This window comes from Hyla sarda, chromosome 4 (assembly GCF_029499605.1).
Source record: "Hyla sarda isolate aHylSar1 chromosome 4, aHylSar1.hap1, whole genome shotgun sequence".
In the NCBI taxonomy this organism is placed as follows: Eukaryota; Metazoa; Chordata; class Amphibia; order Anura; family Hylidae; genus Hyla; species Hyla sarda.
In genome coordinates this window covers 311,911,271-311,935,864 of record NC_079192.1, presented here as the reverse complement: position 1 = coordinate 311,935,864, position 24,594 = coordinate 311,911,271, and the positions used below count along the sequence as shown (strand labels likewise).

At 41.6% G+C, this 24,594-nt stretch overlaps 1 long non-coding RNA gene across 1 annotated transcript in view; it reads right to left on the bottom strand.

The window, feature by feature from the left end:
* Window positions 1-23,998, bottom strand: part of LOC130369510 (uncharacterized) — an 86,405-nt gene extending 62,407 nt beyond the window's left edge. The window contains exon 1 of the long non-coding RNA XR_008892795.1: window positions 23,940-23,998. This is a non-coding gene — a long non-coding RNA (uncharacterized LOC130369510). The remainder of the gene's footprint in view (window positions 1-23,939) is intronic.
* Window positions 23,999-24,594: the final 596 nt, after the last annotated feature.

Sequence of the window (24,594 nt, the reverse complement as noted above, 5' to 3'; positions counted from 1 at the left end):
CGGAGCTTCAGCCTATCACCGGCCACAGCGATGTCCCGCCTCAGCTGGTGATAGACTGAAGCTCTGTGTGACGTGCCAGGCTAACAGGAAGTAAGAAGAATACAGCCCAGGGACCGAACACCTGTACCGGAGTGTACCGGAGCTCCGGGGGCTCGTTGGCAGGTAAGAGAAAGTTTGTTTTCTTTTATTTTGCAGCCCGGACGGGATAAAGTGAGAAAAGTGTGCGCCGGACTACTCATTTAATGTTTGTGCCTAGGATTGGGACTTCAGAAAGCCATGGTTCCAGTAAACCACTTAAAGGGGTACTCGGCCCCTTGACATCTTATCCCCTATAAAGGAGGAGTTTATATATGAAGCCCTCCCTAGTACCAGGTTGAACACAGTATATACTCATATTTTTGTAAATTTTTTACATATATTTTTATTACTATTTATTGTACATGGAATTACCTAGGTATTGTGCTATTTGTTAATATTTTTATCTTATCCCCTATCCAAAGGATAGGGGAAAAGATGTCTGATCGTGGGGGTCCTGCCGTTGGGGAACCCTGGGATCTCGGCTGCAGCACTCCTCTGTCATTACTGCACAGAGAAAACTCGCTCCCTGCGTAATGACAGGCGATACACATATATATATATATATATATATATATATATATATATATATCCGTAACATTCAAAGTTTGCATTTACACATTCACTTGTAACACCCATTATAGTCAGTATTATTATACCTATGTGGTGTCTCGGTACCGCATCCTATACGGTACCTGTATAGAGGTCCCCAAAGCCAGAGTCCCTAGACGTATTGCACCCATCATTCCTTGTAACGGTGAGTGACAGATATTCGGACCAATGAAACGGCCCTGCCCATATAAGGGAGCGTGGCCATTGTTAGCTCTCTCTTGTTCCTGGGCTGTGGACAGGGAAGGATCTGCGCTGCTGTCATCAGTGAGTTTAGGCCCGAGCCTTGCGGGGACGGCTGATCTCTTCTAAACCATGAGTGTATCAATCCCTAAGCACTCCGTAAGATCACCGGACCTTATCTATCCCCTAAATCTGGACGAATCTTCGCAATTAACCCTAAATTCAGAGACTTATAACACAAGTCAAGGTCCGCAACAACTGTCAGTCACTGAAGTGTATGGAGACTGTTTGAATGAGACTGTTACTGTTCATTGGATGTACCACAAGTCTTTAAGTAAAGTTTATCCAAGTTCAAGTTCAACTCTCTTGTGGACCTTCAGTCATTATTTGCAAGCACCTATCGTTACTGGGAAGGGCAGCAATAGGCCGGAGAATTACCTCAGCATACTAGCCCTCAGCCTGGCATCACAAACAATAGGGTTAACCTTAACCCCTGATATACTGAAGCAATACCTTGACTACACTACCCCTACCCCAGAGGCCTACCACACCTAACACGCAATAAATTAGATTTTACACGTATCTGTAACAATTTTCAGATCATCCATTAAATCAATAAACTAGTTTTATGCGTATATATCCGTAGCAAACTTCACATCTAACACATCACACATTTCCCAAAAGGCTCAAATTTATATTTATGTCTATCCAGACACATACTTTACATACAATATGCACCTTAAAGCTTCCAGCATTTCATCTATATCGATTTCATTTATATTGATCTTGTGTACACACTGGAGTACCCGCAATCCAGGAGCCATTGCCGTCTCAGTTGAGAACTAAAAGCACGCTCCACCAAGCACATTGGCACCACTGGCAAGCCACAACAAACACAGTCCAGCAAATCTCACCATCGGTATAGCCGGTAAGAGGCACATTGTCTTTAGACTGTTTTTTGTGTCTAAAAAAGGGGCAAAAATGGCAGGGTTTTTTGTGCCTTTTTTTGCCCCTTTTTGTTTACACATTTCTACTGATTTTGAGTTGCAATCCACTGATTTTGGCAATACACATGATATGGACGGGTTTTATCAACTGCGTCTTTTTGTGAAAAGGAGCAAAAAAGGCGCAAAGCCACTGAAAAGTCTCTAAAACTACAGCAGCCCAGACATGGTGTAGCTTTTTGGTGTATGTGAAGAGTGAAATTTCAGAAAATGTGACCTGCACAAAGTTAATCAAATTCTCTGTGACCATTTAAAGGGTAGCTCCCACCAACACTCTTTTTTTTCTGTCCCTGCCTATTGCCCTTCTATCCCTAACCCCCTCCATGCCTTTATTTTTATATTTATTGACTAATAAATGCCATTTCAGGTCTGATCGCGGGGGTCCTGATGCTGGGGACCCAGGATCTCGGCTGCAGCACCCACCTGTCATTTCTGCACAGAGCAAACTCTCTCTGTGAGTAATGACGGGCTTCATGGCTCGCGAGTTGGCTCTGTGCAGTAATGACAGGTGGGTGCGGCAGCCGAGATCCCCGGGGTCCCCAGCGGCGATAGGATAAGGGATAAGATGTCTAGGGGTGGAGTACCCCTTTAAACTTCTTAGATTCCAAAGTCAATAACTGACGTTTGTCAGTCAATCACACCCCTAATAAAGGCCCTCAGGGCTTCTATTTTAGCATACGTATTAGGCCAAAGGCAGGAATTAATAGTATGCCTGTCAATGATATGGTGCCAGGCATATATATTGCAATGCATAAGTATTGCAGTACAGTTTACCAGTCATCATTCTCTAGTGTGAATAAAAAAAAGTTTAAAAAAAATTTAATAAATTGTTTAAAAAAAAAAACAGAGAAAAGAAATAGCTCTAATGATGTAAAAATAAAAAAGTTACGGCTCTAAGAAAGTGAAGATAAATAAACAACTACTCAATTTTTTTCCCATTGCATTAAGTCATCTCCAATTTTCCATTATTTATTATTGTGTCTCTTCAGGTTCTATTTAAAGTCAAGTCTCCTACATACACATTTTGTTGATAAGTGATAATCCCTTGCGGTTACAGAAGCTGCAGAGCATCATCTTCGTCATTAAAGAGAACTGGAATTTTAATGACTTCCATAATAAAAATCTAGTATTTATTCCTAAATAGCAACCCAACTGAGATAATGCAATCCCGTAGTTTAATAGCTCCTATTATGCTAATCCCATAAAAACATGGAATATGTGAAAAGTGGTGATGGTTGAATTAATGTGGTTAATCAATGAGAATGCGGCCCGCCAGCCCCTCGTACAAGTGTAATTAATGACGGACAGTAGAACAACCCTCACCACAAATGGAAGCGGCTTACACCCAGTCTATTCATTACATCCTAAGTATTGATGTATCATTTGATTTCTCTTTGAATAAATCTCTTCAGAATAATAAAATGACCCATTTGTGCAGCTGTGAACAGCTCTGAGGTTTCAACAAGGTACCACATCAATTACATGGCATCCTTAAGACTTGGTTTATATAAATTAGCTTGAGGAAGGAAAAAGATGCATCTTTTTATGAGAAGTTCAGACAGCATTTGAAGCATACCGAGGAAGTTTAATAGGCTACATTCCATATTAATTATCAAAAGGGAGAAAATATTTTGCCCTTATTTATAATCACAATTTTCTCTTCCGTTGTTATCCCCTTAAGGAATAGCCTATTTTGGGCTTTAAAGGGGTACTCCACCCCTAGACATCTTATCCCCTATCCAAAGGATAGGGGATAAGATGTCTGATCGCGGGGGTCCTGCTGCTGGGGACCCCCCGCATTTTACCATGCGGCACCACCTGTAACGACTTCCGGAACCGCTGGAGGCCCTCAGGCTAATACCATCCCGACCACGGGGACATAAGGTCGTGACATCATGACTCCGCCTCCATGTGACATCACACCCCGCCCCTCAATGCAAGTCTATGGGAGGGGGCGTGACAGCTTTCACGCCCCCTCCCATAGACTTGTATTGAGGGGGCGGGTGTGACGCCACACATGGGTGGAGTCATGATGTCATGATATTCCGGAAGCCGTTACAGGTGGGTGCCGCATGGTAGAATGCAGGGGTCCCCAGCGGCGGGACCCGGGGGATAAGATGTCTAGGGGCGGAGTACCCCTTTAAAGACACAGCTTTTATTTAGATTTTTGTCGCATTCCGAGAGCCGTAATATATTTTTTATTTTTCAGTCAGTGTAGCTGAGTCTTTTGTTCGTATGAGTTGTATTTTTATTAAACCACCACCAAGACAATGGAAATGGGCTCTGCGCAGCGCAATGCAGAACCACCAGTGTAACCCCCGGGACCAGGAGTAAGCGTTTTCCACTGGGGTGCCAGGTAATCATACAGGTATAAAAGCATGTGATATGAAAAACCAAAAGGCTGAAAGAACTTCCTGCACTCACCAGTCTTGTTAAAGTATGTAGACTGGCTTTATTCATCCAATTTTTGTATAACAGAAAAACTTCACCTGATGCTAGGAGGGAGCAGGCCTGAACTGGAAGAAGCGTCATTGACACGAAACAACCTGCTGTTCAGTGATACGCTCTTGCTCACGACTTCGCGCTGGCTGCCTTCCTTAATCCGGTGAAGTTTTCCTGTTATAAGAATATTGGATGAATAAAGCCTGTCTACATACTTTAATAAGACTGGTGAGTGGGGGAAGTTATTTCTGCCTTTTGGTTTTTCATACCTATTGAATTGTATTTTTTAACCCCTTAATGATAATGGACGTAAATGTATGTCAGGATGCGCTGGTTCTTAGCGCACCATAACGTACATTTACATCATGTACATTACCGCAAGCACCAGGTCCTGGCTGCTATCAGCTGCTACACAGCAGGTCCTGGCTGCTATCAGCAGCCGGGGACACTCCGGTAATTGTGGACATCAGCGATCGTGCTGATGTCTGCCATTAACCCCTCAGATGCCGTGATCAATACAGATCACGGCATCTGCAGCAGAATGGCTATTGTAACAGCTGATCTGATCGCCTGCAGCATGGATCAGCTAAGATGGCAGATGGAGGTCCCCTCACCTACCTCCGCTGCTCTCCCAGGGTCTTCCGCACTGATCTGCCTTCCAGCAGACTAGACCAGAAGATCGTCGATAATACTGATCAGTGCTATGCCTATGCATAGCACTGAATAGTTTTAGCAATCTAATGATTGCAATAGATAGTTCCCTATAATGTCCCATAATGAGTAAAAAAAAAAAAGTAAAAAAAGTAAAGAAAAGTTTTTAAAAAATTTTAAAAAATCCCCTCTCCCAATAATAATTGAAATCACAATTTTCCCCATTTTACTCAAAAGCAGCATCATAAATAATCATTATTAAACATATTCGGTATCGCTGCATGCATAAATGTTCGATCTATCAAAATATAATGTTAATGACCACTTACAGTAAACATAAAAAAAAGTCCAAAATTGCTGCTTTTTGGCCACATCACATTGATGAAATAGCGACATATAAAAGAAGTACTAAAAAAACTACAGGCCATGGCACAAAGCATGAGCCTTCACACAGCCCCATATACGCAAAAATGGGTAGTCAAAATAGGGAAATTTTAAACATACTGATTTTATAAAATAAAAAATAAAAAAAGTTTGAGATTTTTTTAACCAGTTGGGGACAGAGGGCGTACAGGTACGCCCTGGTGTCCAGGTACGCCCTGGTGTCCAGGTACGCCCTGGCGTCCTGGTACTTAAGGACCGAGGGCGTACCTGTACACCCTCCGTATTTCCGATCACCACCGCTCGCCGGGTGGTGATCAGACCAGGATGACTGCTGATATCTATCAGCAGGCATCCCGTGCAAATGCCTGGGGGGTCCTGATTCAGACCGGCGATTTGCGGGCCAATCAGGTCACTGCCCACTGATCGAAGTCCGGGCAGAGCATGGGGGACATAGCCGGTGGTTAACCGGCGGCATCTGATCAGCGGCGGCGGCATGGGAGTGGCAGCGGCAGCAGCAGGAGGCATGCTGGAAAGTACGGCGGGGGAGGAGGCTGCAGTGAAGGTCGCTGGTAAGTGATCTTCACTGTGGCCTTCTAAAAGTTGCAAAACTACAACTCCCAACATGCCCAGACAGCCAAAGGCTGTCTAGGCATGCTAGGAGCTGTAGTTTTGCAATATCTGGAGGGCCAAAGTTTGGAGACCACTGTGTAGTGGTCTCCAAACTGTGCTCCTCCAGATGTTGTAAACCTCCAACTTTCAGCATGCTCTGACTGCCTGGGCATGCTGGGAGTTGTAGTTTTGCAACATCTGGAGTGGCACAGTTTGGAGACCACTATTTGGTGGTCTCCAAACTGTAGCCCTCCAGATGTTGCAAAATTACAACTCCCAGCATTCCCAGACAGTCAGAGCATGCTGAAAGTTGTAGTTTTGCAACATCTGGAGGACCACAGTTTTGAGACCACTACACAGTGGTCTCCAAACTGTGACCCTCCAGATGTTGCAAAACTGCAACTCTCAGCATGCCTGGAAAGTCTGGGCATGCTTGGAGTTGTAGTTTTGCAACATCTGGAGGGCTACAGTTTGGAAACCACAATTTAGCTGTCTCCAAACTGTTCTTCCCCAGTTTTTGCATAACTACAACTCCTAGCATGCCTTTCAGCTGTCAGTGCATGCTAGGAGTTGTAATTTTGCAACAGCTGGAGGCACAGTGGTTGGTAAACAATGAGCTATAGTCTGTTTCTTAACTCAGTGATTCCAACCTGTGTGCCTCCAGCTGTTGCAAAACTACAACTCCCAGAATCCACTGACAGACCGTACATGATGGGAGTTGTAGGTTTGCAACAGCTGGAGGCACACTGGTAGTAATCACTGAGTTAGAGTCTGTTTCCTAACTCAGTGGTTTCCCACCAGTGTGCCTACAGCTGTTGCAAAACTACAACTCCCAGCATTTACGGTCTCTCAGTGCATGTTGGGAGTTGTAGTTTTGCAACAGCTGAAGGTTTGGGGCGCCCTCCCCCCCCCAATGGGAATATACAGGGTACATTCATACAGGCAGGGGTTTACATTGGGTTTCCTTCTACAAGTTTGAGCTGCGGCAAATTTTCCGCCGCTGCTCAAACTCCCAGTCGAAAACTCACTGTGAACACCCTAAAAAATCGAAAACTCACTGTGAATGTACCCTAAAAACATTACAAGAACTACCACATAATAAAAAGTAAAACATTACATATACACCCCCTTACACTCCCCCCCCCCCCAAAAAAAAAGCAAAAAAAAAACATCTCATACGGCAGTGTTTCCTAAACGGAGCCTCCAGCTGTTGCAAAACAACAACTCCCAGTATTGCTTGACAGCCATTAACTGTCCTGGCAGACTGGGAGTCTTGCAACAGCTGGAGGCACCCTGTTTGGGAAACACTGCTGTAGGGTTTTGGTAGAGATACGCCCCATCCTTGTATCCGGGTCCGCTTCAATTGCAAATTCCTCATTTAGGCTTCAAATGTGCATGGCACTCTCTCACTTCGGAGCCCTGTCGTATTTCAAGGCAACAGATAAGGGCCACATTTGGTGTATTTCCGTACTCAGGAGAAATTATGTTACAAATTTTGGGGGCTTTTTCTCCTTTTACCCCTTATGAAAATGTGAAGTTGGGGGTTACCCCAGCATGTTAGTTTAAAAAAAAAAATGTTTTACACTAACATGCTGGTGTTGCCCCATACTTTTCATTTTCTTAACAGGTAAAAGGAGAAAAAGACCCCCAAAATTTCTAACGCAATTTTCTTCCGAGTACAGAAATACCCCATATGTGGACATATATGTGGACGTGTATGACTAAGGTCCAGTCTTAGGACCGAAACGCGTCACCCTGTCAAGTTCTCCTGGTCTTTGTAGCTTTTATTGGAATAAACATCCTGCCTTCTGACATTCGCGCTGGACATTTTGCCTTTGTTCATTGTTTCCAGTCGGTGCTGCCCACGCCGGTCCTGGCACGACGGGCTGAGGGAGTGAGCTGGACTATAGACACTTTTGCTTGCAGTTAAACATGCTGGTGTTGCCCCATACTTTTCATTTTCTTAAGAGGTAAAAGGAGAAAAAGACTCCCCAAATTTCTAACGCAATTTTCTTCCGAGTACAGAAATACCCCATATGTGGACATAAAATGCTCTGCGGACGAACTACATGGCTCAGGAGTGGAGAGTGCCATGTACATTTGAGGCCTAAATTGGTGATTTGCATAGAGGTGGTTGGTCGTTACAGCGGTTCTGACATAAACGCAAAAGAAAAAAACACCCACATGTGACCCCATTTTGGAAACTACACCATTCATGGAACGTAGTGCTGGCCAGTTTTTCCTTTACGATATGAATTTTTCACATTCCGCAATACTGTTTCGGTAGCAACCAACTCTAATGTGTGATGGCATAGAGAAACGTCCAGCCGGACAGCGTCTCTGGGAAGTGTAGTCCGAGCCGCACTAAACTGACTCTGAGGAGTTGAGAGGGGATTACAACTCCCGACGGGCATGTGACTTCGGGGCGGGCGTGGGAAACTCAAGCAGAACTACAGAGATATGGAGGAGAGTTACTGGGTGGCCTGACTGAGACCCGGGTACCATGGTGAGGACCCCCGACCACCTGACACTATACTGAGGACCCCCTCCCCAAAATACCGTTAAATACAATGAAACCGCCGTAATTTAGAAAAATAAAGTGATATACATTTTTGGTCATACCGCCCAGCCCTAACGGAACGTAACAAGGGGTATAGTGAGCCTTAACACCCCACAGTCTTTGACAAATTTTCGTTAAAGTTGGACATGAAAATTAAAAATGTGTTTTTTTCCCCCTGAAATGCTGGTGTTACCCCAAATTTTTCATTTTCACAAGGTGTAATAGAAAAAAAAGCCTCCCAAAATTTCTAAGAACATATCCCCTATATACCCCATATGTGAATGTAAAGTGCTCTGTGTGCGAACTAAAATGCTCAGAAGAAAAGGAGTGCCATTGGGCTTTTGAAGAGAGAATTAGGCTGGAATTGAAGGCCATGTGCGTTTAACAAAGCTCCCATGGTGCCAGAATAGTGGACCCCCCCACCTGTGACCCCAATTTGAAAACTACACCCCTCAGGGAATGTAATAAGGGGTACAGTGAGCATTTACACCCCACAGGTGTCTGACAGATTTTTTGAGCAGTCATCCGTAAAAATGAAAACTTTTGTTTTTCATTTGCACAGCCTACTCTTCCAAAGATCTGTCAAATGCCAGTGGGGTGTAAATGCTCACTGCACCCCCATTAAATTATGTAGTTTCCAAAATGGGGTCACATGTCCACTGTTCTGGCACCATGGGGGCTTTGTAGACGCACATGGCCCCTGACTTCCATTCCAACCAAATTCTCTCTGCAAAAGTCCAATGGCGCTCCTTCTCTTCTGAGCACTGTAGTTTGCCCACAGAGCACTTTACATCCACATATGGGGTATTTCCATACTCAGAAGAAATGGGGTTACACATTTTTGGGGCTTTTTCCACTATTACCCCTTGTGAAAATGAAAAATTTGGGGTAACACTAGCATTTTATTGAAAAAATATATTTTGTTTTGTTTTTACGTCCCAATTTAACAAAAGTTTGTCATTCTCCTGTGGGTTGTTATGGCTCACTGTACTCCTTGTTACCTACCTTGAGGGGTGTAGTTTCCAAAATAGTATGCCATGTTTTTTTTTTTTTACTGTTCTGGCATCATGGGGGCTTCCTAAATGCGACATGCCCCCCAAAAACCATTTCAGCAAAAATGCCATTGTTGCTCTTTCCCTTAAGAGCCCTCTAGTGCACCCACAGAGCACTTTACATCCACATTTGAGTTATTTCCTTACTCGAGAGAAAATTAATTACAAGTTTTGGGGGGCCTTTTTACCCCTTGTAAAAATAAAAATATAGGGCTACAATAACATTTTAGTGTAAAAAATGGAGATTAGATTTTCTCCTCCATTTTGCTACTATTCCTGTGAAACACCTAAAGGGTTAACAAACTTTTTGAATGTCATTTTGAATACTTTGAGGGGTGCAGTTTTCATAATGGGGTCTATTATAGGGGGTTTCCAACATAAAGACCCTCAAATTCACTTCTAAACTTAACTGGTCCCTGAAAAATTCTGATTTAGAAATATTCTGGAAAAATTGGAAAATCGATGCTATAATTTGAAGCCCTCTGATGTCTTCAAAAAGTAAAAACATGTCAACTTTATGATGTAAACATAAAGTAGATATATTGTATATGTATTAATCCCAGAGTTATTAATACATAAAGTGATAAAGGTCAGATTTTCAAAAAAATGCTCCCGTCCTTGGGGTTATAATGGTCTCCGTCCTCAAGGGGTTAAATCAGTACAATAGTAGAAAAGTATGTAATCATGGGTATCATTTTAATGGTATTGACCCACAGAATAAAGAAAAAAATGTTACTGTAAAGTGTACAGCGTGAAAATGAAACCCTCCAAAATTAGCAAAATTTCCTTTAAATTTCCCCACACAAATAATAATAGTTTGGGTTTGCCATACATTTTATGGTAAAATGAGAGATGTCATTACAAAGTACAATTGGTTGTAGAAAAAACAAGCCTTCATATGGGTCTGTGGATGGAAATATAAAAGAGTTATTGATTTTTGAATGAGAGGAGGAAAAAAGGAAAATGCAAAAATAAAATTGGCCTGGTCCTTAAGTCCAAAATGGGCTTGGTCCTTAAGGGGTTAATGGCTTTAAAATAAAATTGTATAAAATAAGGTGGTTATGAAGAAATGCATTCCGCTATTGCGTTTGTGGGCTTTAATTTATGGAACTTAGCATGTGCTATAAATAACATTAGATCTTTATTTTCTAAATTGTGTACAGCAATACTACATTTATATATTTTTAATGGTTAGGCCAGCGGTATTCAACTGGCAGACCGCGGTCCAAATTCGGATGCCAGTTATCCGGACCTCCGGCCAGTTCAGGGTACCGCCTGGAGGTGGCAGCCGCTGTCCTGGCTTTCATATGTATTGGTGTCTTTTAGACACCGATACACATGAATAGCTGAGGGCTGCCGGAGCAAGGGAACGCTTAAAGGGGTACTCCCCTCGAAAACTTTGTTTTTAAAACAACTGGTGCCAGAAAGTTAAAAAGATTTTTAAATTACTTCTATTAAAAAAATCTTAATCCTTCCTGTACTTTTCAGCTGTTGTATGCTCCACAGGAAGTTCTTTTCTTTTTGAATTTCCTTTCTGTCTGACCACATTGCTCTCTGCTGACACCTCTGTCCATTTTAGGAACTATCTGTCGCAGGATAGGTTTGCTCTGCGGATTTGCTCCTACTCTGGACAGTTCCTAAAATGGACAGAGGTGTCAGCAGTGAGCACTGGGGTCAGACAGAAAGGAAATTCAAAAAGAAAAGAACTTCCTGTGGAGCATACAACAACTGATAGTCTTGGAAGGATCAAGATTTTTTAATAGAAGTAAATTACAAATCTGTTTAACTTTCTGGCACCAGTTGATTTAAAAGAAAAATGTTTTCCAGGGGAGTACCCCTTTAAGAACAAACATGTTCACTCTTTGGGTGGACATCCATTCTGCTGGTGGAATTCCACCGGACTGCCTTGTCATCTAGAGAGATGGCGCACATCCGTGCAGTCCTACTGCCAATGGTTTCAGTGGTGCATGCAGCAAGCGGACATTCCACCAACTAAATGTCCACAGTGTGGAGAAGCCCTTAGGGGTCTGCAGGAAGAGGGAGAAATGGGTCTGCGGGAAGTACAGGGGTGAGATTCTGACAAACAGAGGAAACAGTTTCTGACAGTAATATTTTAGAGGTCATGATGTCTGACAGGGTTATAATGATTATTGTTTTCATACAGAGGATGAGGATCTGCTAACAAAGTGACCAATTATGTCCGGGCATCAGACTCTGCAGAGAAGATGGAGCTGAAAGAAGACAAAGACCAGAGGACGAAGAAAAGTAAAGGCAACAGAGAAGACGTCTCCTGTGAGTCATTATACAATTGTCAAATCAGGTAGAACAGAGGGTCCACACCCATAGCCTTATTACAGAGGACATGAGAACATTATAAAACTAGGAGCAGGTTGAAAACTGCAAATTAGGAAGGCAGAAAATTAAAGAATAAAAAAGCAGCCAGCTTGACTGTGTTTGGCTTCTCAACCACAAGCAGGCTGTAAGGGGTTGGGGAGCCCTCTTAGAAAGATGGAAAAACCCTTAAGGTGTTGCAGCACAACTCAATTATTTTCACTGCCTGGCATCAGCTATGAAACTGTGATATATTAATAAACTAGCAGAGTAACTGATGTTGCCTGGTTTTTCTCTGATGTCCTTGTCCTTATATCTCGTCCTCATATCCTATCCTAATCTAATATCTGGACCTCATATCCTATTCTAATTTCCTGACCTTATAACTCGTCCTCATCCTTATATCCCATCCTCATTTCCTGTCCTCATATCCCATCCTCTTATCGTGTCCTCAAATCTCATCCTCATATCTTGTCCTCATATACTATTCTCATATCCCATCCTCATATCCTATTCTAATTTCCTGACCCTCTATCCAATCCTCATATCCCATTCTCATATCCGACCTCACATCCCATCCTCAAATCCTATCCTTGTCCTTATATCTTGTCCTCATATCCTGTCCTCATATTTTGTCCTCATATCCTCTCCGCATATCCCTATTCTTTCAAATGAATAGGGTCAAGCCCCAATACACATGTGCAAAGAGTTTTTGGAAGAAAACATCTATGTTCTCTATGTTCCTGGACAATTCCTTTAACGCCAACATATTAGTGAATTATAAGTGAGCCTTGTGAAATAAAAAGTCAAATAAGCTATTGTATGAAAGCAGAAGACACTTAGTGTTCCAATCACAGCATTATACTCATAAAGAACAGATAAAACAGTCCATCAATTATATAGAAAAATTCAATAAGCAAAAGGAAAATATTAATTGGCTGCACAAATTGCAAATGAGGAAACCATTTGTGACTTTGGATGCCCCTGAGTATGGAGCATTAACATGAAATGACAGATATTCAAATCAATAGACAGAGAGGCATGACAGCAGCATGATGGATTAATTGCTCAATAGTTAGGACTGCATGATGACAAGTAGGAGATTAATCCGACTGGAAGCACATTCTGCTTAATTTATCTGTAATCTGCCCAGATATTGATTTTATTGCTTTAACTGTGTTTTACAGGAGCCCAGTGGAATCTAAAAAAGCAAATGAGCACAATTTTTACATTTAATGATGAGTTCTTTGAAGGTTTTAACCAACAAGCACATTACTTACAAATCAGTCAATCCCATTTATTGAGCCCTAGGCCTTGAACATTCTCGGTTTCCCTATTAAATCTTAGAAAAAAAGGAATTATTTTTTGTTACCAATTAATTTACTTAATTCAATAAATGCATTTACTTAAATATAGAGAAACATACTTTTTCCACCCAGCATTTTTTCTGATTATAATATGTGTATTCTATTTTCTTTAACCCCTTAGCAACAATTGGAGTAAAGTACACCCTGATGCCCTGGTAACGCACCAGGCCTTACATTTATAGTCTAAGTAGCATTCCGACTATGAAGCGAACACGGGACCTGTACTTGCTTCATAGTCAGCAGGTCACAACTGCTATTATTCTGATGCCCACCATTTACCCTTTAGATACAGTAATCAATACTGATCACAGCATCTAAAGTAGTTTTGGTACTTGGATACACTTATTGGACCACCCGCAGCACGATCTCGGGGGTCCATTGAGTGAAAATGGTGTCTGAAGCTCCACTTACCTGCTTGGTGCTCTTCCAGGGATTTTCTTGTAGAGTCTGCCCACAGAGGCAGGCCATCACAACCCAAGTTGGCTGTATCTTCAAGGCCTGTCCTATTTCAATGGGTGGAGTGACCGTTGAGGGGGAGGGAGATCATTTTGCAACTACTTGTATTTTTGCAACAGCACGAGGCACCAGGGAAAAAAAAACACTGGTCTACTACATGGAATGCAGCTCATTTGTGTTTCAATGGGTGGGGTGGCTGATGTGTGGAAGGGAGAAAAGTGACCTCACACTTACAAACAGGGAATTGTGGTTGTGGAACTTGAGGTTGAACAAGGGAACTCAAACAGAAAATAGCCAGTTCACAAAAAGATAGCCACAGCATTATGGTAATCTCACAACATAGACATTTAGCACCAAGACAAGCACAGATCCTTTCTAAGCTTGTCCATTACTGTCTAGCAGGTAAGTATTAAATCATCTTATGTATGGTGGATAACCCCTTTAACCCCTCTAGGACCATGTACCCCCTCGTCCTTCTCCCCTTCTATGACGCAGGGTCACGGCTGACCCCACGTCAAAGCGGGGTGGTTCTGATGGCTAATACCGGACATGACCGGTTGCAGTGATGTCTGACATTTACCCCTTAGACGCTGCAATCAAAGTTGATTGTGGCATCCAAAATAGAAAGGAATGCATCCCGGCAGCTCAGCGGAGCTGATCGGGAGCACCGCGGGGAAACCGTGGTGTCCCGATCAGCTTAGAGGATGGCAGGAGGGCCTTTACCTGCCTTTCTTTGCTGTCCGATTGTTGCTACGATGCTCCAGCACCGCTCTGCAGGCTGGAGTAATTGAGCACCAATAACACTGATCAGTGCTCTGCTATGGTATAACATTGAACAGTGTATGCAATCAGAAGATTGCATGTAATAGTCCCCTATGGGGACTATAAAATAGTGTAAAATAAAGTTTAAAAAAATATAATAAATGTGAATTTACTTCCCTAATAAAAGTTGCAATCACCCCCCTATTCCTATTTAAAAAAAAAAAATTGTAAACAAAAATAAACAAACACATGTGGCACCGCCACATGCATAAATGTCTGAACTATAAAAATATCACATTAATTAAACCACATGGTCAATGGCAAAAAAATTCCAAAGACCAAAATTGCGTATTTTTGGCCACATTGAATACCCTAAAAAATGTATAAAAAGCAATGAAAAAGTCCCATCAAAACAAAAATGGTCCCAATAAAAACTTCAGATCATGGTGCAAAAAATTAGCCCGCAAATGTTTTTTTTCTGGCTTCTCAGTAGATTTTGTGGTGAAATGTTTGATGCTATTACAAAGTAAAATTGGTAGCGCAAAAGACAAGCCCTCAAATAGGTCTGTAGGCGGAAAACTGAAAGTGCTATGATTTTTAGAAGGGGAGGACGAAATAAGATAACCCATGGTCCTGAAGGGGTAAAATCATTATAAGGGTAGACGTCTTGATTTAGTTGATGGAAGAGCAGCATTAGATTTGAGGTGCAGCAGACATTTAGACATAAGAATTCAAAGTCACACAAAAAAAAATGTTTGGGTTACATTGGGATAGTTGTAGGTTTCTTTTGTACTATGTACAGAGGTCACTGTGCAGGCAGAATAAGTAGGAAGGTGGATATGAGCAGCGACCATCATTGTCAATACTGTGACTCTACTCTAGGTTTATGATAGAGATGTTACTTTTTATTTACTTTTTATGTCCTATGATGATAAAAGGTGACCTTATTCTTAATGTATGTAGCATAGCCTAAAGAGTCACCCATAAAAAAACAGAGGGTGAGATCAAGGCAACACCAGAAGCAAAGCCTACAAAAAGGCATTTTTTTTACACATACAATGGGGGAGATTTATCAAAACTTGTCCAGAGGAAAAGTTGTTGAGTTGCCCACAGCAACCAATCAGATCGCTTCTTTCATTTTTAACAAGGCCTCTGCAAAATGAAAGAAGCAATCTGATTGATTGCTATGGGCAACTCAGCAAATTTTCCTCTCCACAGGTTTTGATAAATCTCCCCCAATGTGTTTGTGCAAAAATGTGTACATTTTTTGCTGACCCTGTGACGCTCTTGCCAAGTGCGTAGACAGTGGGGCACGACATTGCGAGAAGGGGAACACACCTAATAGAAATAATTTGCAGTAGAGATCTAGGCCAATTCTGAGCTGGTGCAGATTTCTGAGGCTCTGGCACAGACAGACAGGTAGATGTGCTGAATTTCTTGAGAGGCGCATTACAGCATGGGTAAGAGCCGCAGCATTGTACTTAAGACTTGTCGTGATAAATTCCCCCAGGAAGTTGCATTATATTATAGGTAATCCATGTCTCTTGCCATATTTCAGAACTTTATATATAGAAAAACACCAACAAATATCACACACACTAAACAGCCATAAAATTAAAGCTTCCCACCTGGTATGGTGATCAGTGTACTGATATAGTGGCCACCAACATTGTCTGTGGTGTGCTATTCATTTTCTGTGGCACTGTAGGTGATGGCTAATGTGGGGTCGCTTTGCAGGCAGTTGTAGTGTAGGTAAGTGGGTATGAAGGCATATTCACAACTACAGTTTCCTGGAACCGGGTACACATATTGGGGGACATGTATCATTTCCAGTGTATAATAGAAGTTTTTTACCCCTCTGCCTGTTATCTAAATTTGGTGCAGCTGCGTTAAATTTATCATTCTTGCGCAGCTACTTTCTTGAATTGCGTTTAAATTTAGATTTCTCCTCAGAGCATAAATTTACACTGCAGCTCTATTTAGTAGGAGCTTTGTCTGCAGCGTATCTGCACCTAAACAGTAATTGTGTCCTTGTTATTAGTTTTAGAATTTTTTTTCTTCATTATGTAGAGTTTTAATCTCACAATAATACCACTTTTTGAGCCCAATATCAATTATATTCCAAACCAGTGTGCCTCCAGCTGTTGCACAACTTCAATTCCCAGCATGCATGGTCTGTCAGTGCATGCTGGGCATTATAGTTTGGAGGCACATGGGTTGGGAAAAAGAGTTAGGAAACGAACAATGTTTCCCAACTAGTGTGCCTCCAGCTGTTGCAAAACTATAATTCCCAGCATGGCCAGACATGCTGGAAGTTGTATTTCGGCAATATCTGAAGGGTCAGATGTTGACGAACTACAACTCCCAGCATGCTTGGGCAGTCTGGGCATCCTGGGAGTTGTAGTTTTGCAACAGCTGGAGGTCCACAGTTTGTAGACCACTGTATAATGGTCTCCAATCTGTGGTCTTCCAGATGTTACAGAACTACAACTCCCAGCATGCCTCGACAGAGTGGGCATGCTGAGATTTGTAATTTTGGAACATCTGGAAGAGCACAGATTGGAGACCATTATACAGTGGTCTCCAAACTGTGGCCCTCCAGATGTTGCAAAACTACAACTCCCAGCATGCCCAGAAAGCCAAAGGCTTTCTGGGCATGCTGGGAGTTGCAGTTTTGAAACTCCCAGAGGCAGCAGTGAGATCGCTTTACGGCGATCTCACTGCTGCCAATGAAGATGCCGCCCTGCTGCCGGAAACTCACCGCTGGGACGCACCACCCCCGGGACCGCCTGGAGGACGCCGCTCGCACCGAGACCGCTCGGGACACCGCATGGCCGGGTAAGAGACGCCGGGGGACGGGTAAGGGACACTTAGCAGAGCGGTGTGTGTCCCGTTCCCCGTGATCCGGACTCACACACCACGCTGCTAAGTATTCTCATAGCGAAACTCTGCTATCAGCTAGTCAGATTTGACCCCCCGTGGTCACATGGTAAGATGGCTGGCTATCAGTGATAGCCACCATCTTACCGGGCGCTGGGGAAAAGTATAACGGAAAGCAGTAAATTTTAAAAATAAAAGTAGAATGATCTACAGTGTTAAGTGGATTACAAAGCTATTTTAATGTTACGGAGCTTGTTCAATGATAAGTAAGATATCAAACATTTCCTATGTAAATGTATTAAATTGTTGGATCATAAAATAACAATATCAATATACAAGTGATCTAATGAATAACTGAACTGTAAACAAATATTCTATATGCAAATTATTTTAAAAGTGCTTTGGAATAACCAAGGAGTAAAAATATAAAGCAAACCAAATGAGGAATGGAGATAGGAAAGTGAAAACATTCTGGTGGTTCCTTAGTAGAACTTTCCTTCAGAAATAGAAAGGATTGCTACGTGCAGTTAAAGTTGGCTTATATTTGCTGGGAAAAAGACGCACTTGCGTCAACATTTTTGGTGCAAAGGAAAAGTACGCAGGTGATAAATCCATGTGTACTGTATATGCAGCTCCAAGGTACCCTGATTCAGCCATATCTGGAGGACATGCTCTACCAAAACGTGCGCAAAAAAATGCGCAAAAAAAGGGCTTGCGCAAAATTTTGCGCAAAAAAAATACACACAAAACAGGGGTAAAATCTTTGATACATGTCCCCCATTGTCTTGAACATTTATATGAGGTAACATGGTTGTTTGCTCATTAGTCATATTAATAGGATAGTGTGACTACAGTTGTAGTGTACTATATAGTGATGTGAGCAGTGATGCATTGAGTACTGTATGCATTGCTGCTCACCACAAATTTGCTGCACTCCCTAGAAGGAAGACAGCTTGATAAGGCTTGCAGTGCTGCTTTCTTTCTCCTACTGGCAGGCACTGGAATAATTTCCAGCCTTAGCCAGAGGCAAGCACACAAGAAGGGAGCCCGGAAACAATCTACAATTTTGTAGGTGTGGTGTATTACAGACTAAGTGCAACATGTACCGCATGTCTGAGGGCCCATTCACACAGCAGAATTTCAGTGTGGAATTCTTCTTGTAAATTCCATCTCAGCAGCCTCCGGTGGTTTTCAATGGGATTCTGCTGCACACTGCACATGTCCACCCAGAGAAATTCTGCCATTCACATGTACATAATCCTCAGTGGCTTTTCCTGCTACTTCAATGGGTCTGCAGCAAATCTGCAGTGGAATATCCACAGCAGATTATGTATATGTGAATGCACGTTAATAAGCAAAACAGGTTGCAGAACATATCTAATTTATGTCCCTTTTGCCCTTCCCTGCACCAAAGGGTCACCCTTCATGCCACCCTACATAAGGTGCCTTACCCTCCTCTCCACTTGTGCACAAGGTGCCTCTCTTTCCTTAGCACCAGGCATCTCTGTAATTTCTAACATAACTGTCAGTTCATTTATTTTAACCAACTTTGGAGTGCTGTCACTTATTCTACATGTTCATAGCGACCAGCTGTAACAACTGTGCTCTATCCCATCGGGCACCTACATAACCAGCCTAGTGATACTCAGATCAAGGGATGCACAGCCAGTGGATTTATAAAGATAATAAACACCCACTGGCCACTTTATTAGGTACACCTAGTTATGGTTTGGACTCCCTTTTGCCTTTATTCTCTATGGAATACTTTCTACAAGGTACTGGAAACATTCCTTCGAGATTTTGTTCCATATAAACATGATGGCATAACACAGTTGCTGTAATTTTGTTAGCTGCACATCCATGTTGTAAATCTCCCGTTCCACCACATCCCAAAGCTCCTCTATTGGATTGAGATCTGGTGATGGTGGAGGCCATTGGAGTACAGTGACCTCATGTTCATGTTCAATAAACTAGTTTGAGATAATATGAGCTTTGTGAAATGGGGCTTTATCCTGCTGGAAGTAGCCAATCTGCTTCAAGGTTCAACATCTTATGCGTTCAAAGATGGTATTCTGCATAACTTTGTTGTAACGAGTGGCTATGCTGTTGTTCTTATGTCATCCCAAACCAGTCTACCTATTCCCCACTGACATTAGCAAGGGGTTTTCATTCACACAACATTTTGTCTCTTAAGGACATCAGACGTAAATGTGCGTCCTGATATGCTGGGACTTGATGTGCATTAGGAATTACATTTACGTCCTGTACATGATGCGAGCACCAGAGTGGTACTTGCAACATGCACTGCAGATCCATGCTATCAGCAGCCAGGGATCCGCCGGTAATGGCAGACATCAGTGATCATGCTGATGTTCGCAATTAACTCCTCAGATGCCGTGATCAATACAGATCATGGCATCTGCAGCAGTGCAGATGGCGTAGGTCCCTTCACCTGCCTCAGCCACTCTCCAGGGGTCTTCTTTTCTGGTCTGACATTAAGCAGACCAGAGAAGTAGATCACCGATAATACTGATCAATGATATGCCTATGCATAGCACTGAACAGTATAAGCAATCTGATGATTGCTGTAAATAGCCCCTATGGGGACATAAAAAGTGTTAAAAAAAAAGTGTGAAAAAGCTCCTACCCCAATAAAAATTTAAATCACCCCTTTTCCCCATTTTACTCATCAAATGGTGAACATCGTAAACATAACATAAAGAAAGAGTGTCCAACATTGCTGCTTTTTGGTTACATGAAATTCCCCCAAAAAATTATAAAATGCGATCAAAGAGTCCCATATATGCAAAATTGCTGCACAACATAATTATTGTGAAAAAAGTTTGAGTTTTTTTAAAAGCAGTAGAATAATAGAAAGATGTATAAACATGGGTATCATTTTAATCATATTGACCCACAGAATGAATAAAGCATGTCATTTTTACAGAAAATTTGCTAAATATTAGTTTTCTTTTCAATTTCCTCACACAAATAAGTGAAATGAGGGAACCAAAAGACAGAGGGAGCTCCCTTGTGTAGAATTTCAATAAACGTGTGTACCCAATCGCGACACCAAATGTGAGGTATTCACCTATTTTTTTCTCTCTTTTGTGGCTTTGTGATTCAGTCTCTGGTAGTTACAGATTGGGGTCAGAGTGCAGCATTTTTTGCCTACAGTACAGTTGTGCCTATACATAGTACAACTCTAGCGTATGCAAAAAACGGTGGGAGAAGCTGCTGCACTCTGACCCTAATTGGTAACTACCAGAGACTGATTCAACAAGCGATTTTGCGAATATTTTGAATCTAGTAATTTATATTCGTAATGGCGAATATTCATTTATTTTATTTTATTTTTTTATGCAAATGTATGCAAATATTTATGCGAATATCGGCACTTCAAGATTGGACACTGATCCCTCCATTCTTTTAGGTGAAAGATATATATAAAGAGTTTTTGCATGAAAAAAAAAGAGAACGAACATAGCGAATATGCAAATTTCGAAAACATAGGAAGAATATTCGTCCATTTATTCGCAAAATATCACAAATTTGAATATGGCCCCTGCCGCTCATCACTAGTCTTTAAGAGGTTAAACCATTCTCAGTAAAACGGTGAGATGGTTCTACATGAAAATCCTAGAAGATTAGCAGTTTCTGAAATACTCAACAGCCCTTCTGGCACCAACGGCCATGTTACACGTACAGTCCCCAAAATTCCTTTTCTTAGCCATTCTGATGCTCAGTTTAGACTTCAGCAAGTTGTCTTGACCAAGTCTACATACCTAAACATTTAGCTGCTGCCATGTGGTTTGCTGATTAGCTATTTGTGCTAACAAGCAATTAACCCCTCAAGAACCAAGCATTTTTCTATTTTTGCACTTTCATTTTTTCCTCATTACCTTTTAAAAATCATAACCTTTCAATTTTGCACCTAAAAAAACATATGAGGGCTTTTTTTTTTGCGCCACCAATTCTTCTTTGTAATGACATCAGTCATTTTACCCAAAAATCTACTGCGAAACTGAAAAAATTATAATTGTATGGCAAAATTGAAGAAAAAACGCCAATTTGTAAATTTTTGGGGGTTCCGTTTCTACGCAGTACATTTTTTCATAAAAACAATACTTTATCTTTATTCTTTAGGTCCAAACGATTAAATTGATACCCTACTTATATAGGTTTGATTTTGTCATACTTCTGGAAAAAATCATAACTACATGCACGTAAATTAATACATTTAAAATTGTCCTCTTCTGACCCCTATAACTTTTACATTTTTCCGTGTACGGGGTAGTGTGAGGGCTCATTTTTTGCGCCATGATCTGAAGTTTTTAGCAGTACCATTTTTTTTATCTGACTTTTTGATAGCTTTTTAGTCATTTTTTTATGGTGTAAAAGGTAACCAAAAATACGCTATTTTGGAGTTTTGATTTTTTTTGCACGTATGCCATTGACCATGCGGTTTAATTAATGATATATTTTTATAGTTTGGACATTTACGTACGCGGTGATACCACATATGTTTATTTTTATTATGTTTAAATATTTTTGGTACGGAATTTGGGAAAAGGGGGTGATTTAAACTTTTAACAACTTTGACAGCGGTGATCTAAAGGGTTAATATCCGGCCGCATTTTGGCTATTAACCTCGGCCCCCAGCTACAGGAATCAGCTGGGGGACGGCCGTTATGATGCAGGCTTGAGTCAGGAGCCCGCGTTATACCCTGTTAATGGCACATGGACGGGTTAAACACCTTGTACCTAATAAAGTGGTTGATGAGAATACTTGTCCCCATTGTCAACAAGGAGTAAATATGGTGGACACAGTTCAGTCCAGTTTTTAGATTATGCATTATTTGTAATATGATCCTATTCCATTAAATACTAAAGTCTGACTACATTCAAAGTAGTCTCCTTGTCCGGGACTGACCAGGGGACAGGGAAACGGATGAGTCTAAACAGACTCCAGGAACAGACAGGAATATAGCATAATCCCCCAGAACCTCCAGTAGACACAAAGTCCCCATGAACCGGTAACAGGTATCTATCGCTAAATACAAATAATTGCAATCCCTCAGAAAACCTCCAGTAGACATGGAGTCCCCATGGATAGGTAACAGGGATGCCTGGTTACAACTCAAAAAACAGATACAACAGGATATAATTATAGAACACTGTTCACACTGAACACAAGACAGGCATAATCCCAATCCCTCAGAACACCTCCAGTAGACCCAGGAATAACAGTACCCTCTGAGACAGGTAACAGGGATGACTAGTTACAGAAACGGATAAAAGCAAAAACACAGTGGGAACCGATACATAGCAGAAAGGATAAACAAATCCTAAAACCGACTATACTAACACGGATTAAAATTTACTAGAGCATGCAATCTAACCATGGATAAAAGTCCAGCAAATATCATAGATAAATACAAGGTGTCTGCTAAAACAGAGATAGTAGATTAAAAGCTCAAACAAGGAATGTTTTACCAAAGGCTTCACATCACAGCAGCATGTTCAGCATGTTAGCAGCAAGACATCAGGAAATCCATATGTAATCACCAGCTCAGAGGCTAAACTGAGCTGATCTTAAAGGGGTTATCCACCATAAAGTGATTTTAGTATGTACCTGGCAGACAGTAATGGGCATGCTTAGGAAGGATCTGCGCTTGTCTTGGGGCTAAATGGCTATGTCATGAGATTACCATAACACTGTGGCTAGCTTTTTGTGAACTTGTATTTCCTGTTTGACTTATGTTTTTTGACTACAAATCCCACAATGTCATTTTCCTCCCTCTCACACATCAGCCACCCCACCCCTTGAAACAAAAGACCTGTGGTTTCAACCAGGGTGCCTACAGCTGTTGCATTAGTTGCAGATTGATCCCTCCACCCATTGAAGCAGACAGGCTTCCTGTCATCAGCTGACTAGTGAGTCAGGTCTCGGCCGCATTGCAAGCTGGGAAAAATCAGAGACAACAGTCATTTTGTATGCTGTTAAAAATAAATAGTGGGGTGAAAATCACAGAAGAATTGTAAGAAAACCGTCACACACTGGTACAGACACTATATTATGAACTACACTTACTTTACAGCCCCTGTAGCATAGCCAAATAAAAAAAAATCCTGGAATACCCCTTAAGTAACCAAACCCAAAGAGCTATTGGATAGAAAGCCGAAGGCTTCAACTATTCCCTGACCGGGGAACATATCACTGTTAAAACACAACCAAATCCAATAGCTGTGTGTGAACAGACATGACACTCTTGTTATTATAAAATAGTTTATATTAACCCTTCCGGCTTTATTTAAAACAGAGCGAAACATTAACAATATTGCTTCTGATCTGTAACAACTTACAACACAATTATATTAAGTGTTTTCTTCAAAGAAACAGGTGTGATATTCTGAGCTCCACAGTAATTCTACTGCCAAGGGCATGTGTCATTGGTGTAACTATGGAAACCGGTTAAGTGGAATAAAAGAACAGATATGGGCTTTCACGGGTTACTACATTAGCTGCAAATACATGAGCTGCACACAATGTAAAGAGAACATAAACACCTACCTTTAAGGAAAAGTTCATATTGGTCAGATAAGCTGCAGAAAATGTCTTCAGAAAAATCTACCAGACAAATTTGCATCAAATACTGCAGATTTACCATTGCAGAATATTTAATGCATGATGCAAAAAATTCACAGTTGCAGATGTTGCTGTATATTAGCAGGTAGTGCAGCAAAACCCAAAACAATACTTTGTTTCAGATTTTAATTTCCCATTAATGTCATTGGGGAATATCTGCAACAATTCTACAAAACAAATATAAGACATAAATTTGTGCATTTATTAAATTTGTAGAAAATATTTTGGCTACAAATTGATAAGATTTGTTAAATAAGCATAACTGGTTTTTCTTTTAATCATATAATTCAAATTTACTCCATCTGTCATGCCCCCTCCCATAGACTTGCATAGCGGGGGTGAAATGGGGGCGGAGTCATGAGGTCACGATACTCTGGCCCTGTTGTCGCCACCCGGCTGTTTGTGAGTTGGCACCGCGACGTGCAGCTCAATCAGGTGGGTGGCAAATACAACATTGCAGGGGTCCCCAGCGGCGGGACCCCTGCGGTGAGACATCTTATCCCCTATCCTTTGGATAGGGCATAAGATGTCTCAGGGCCGGAGTACCCCTTTAAGACTCAGAGCAAGCACAGCAATAAGC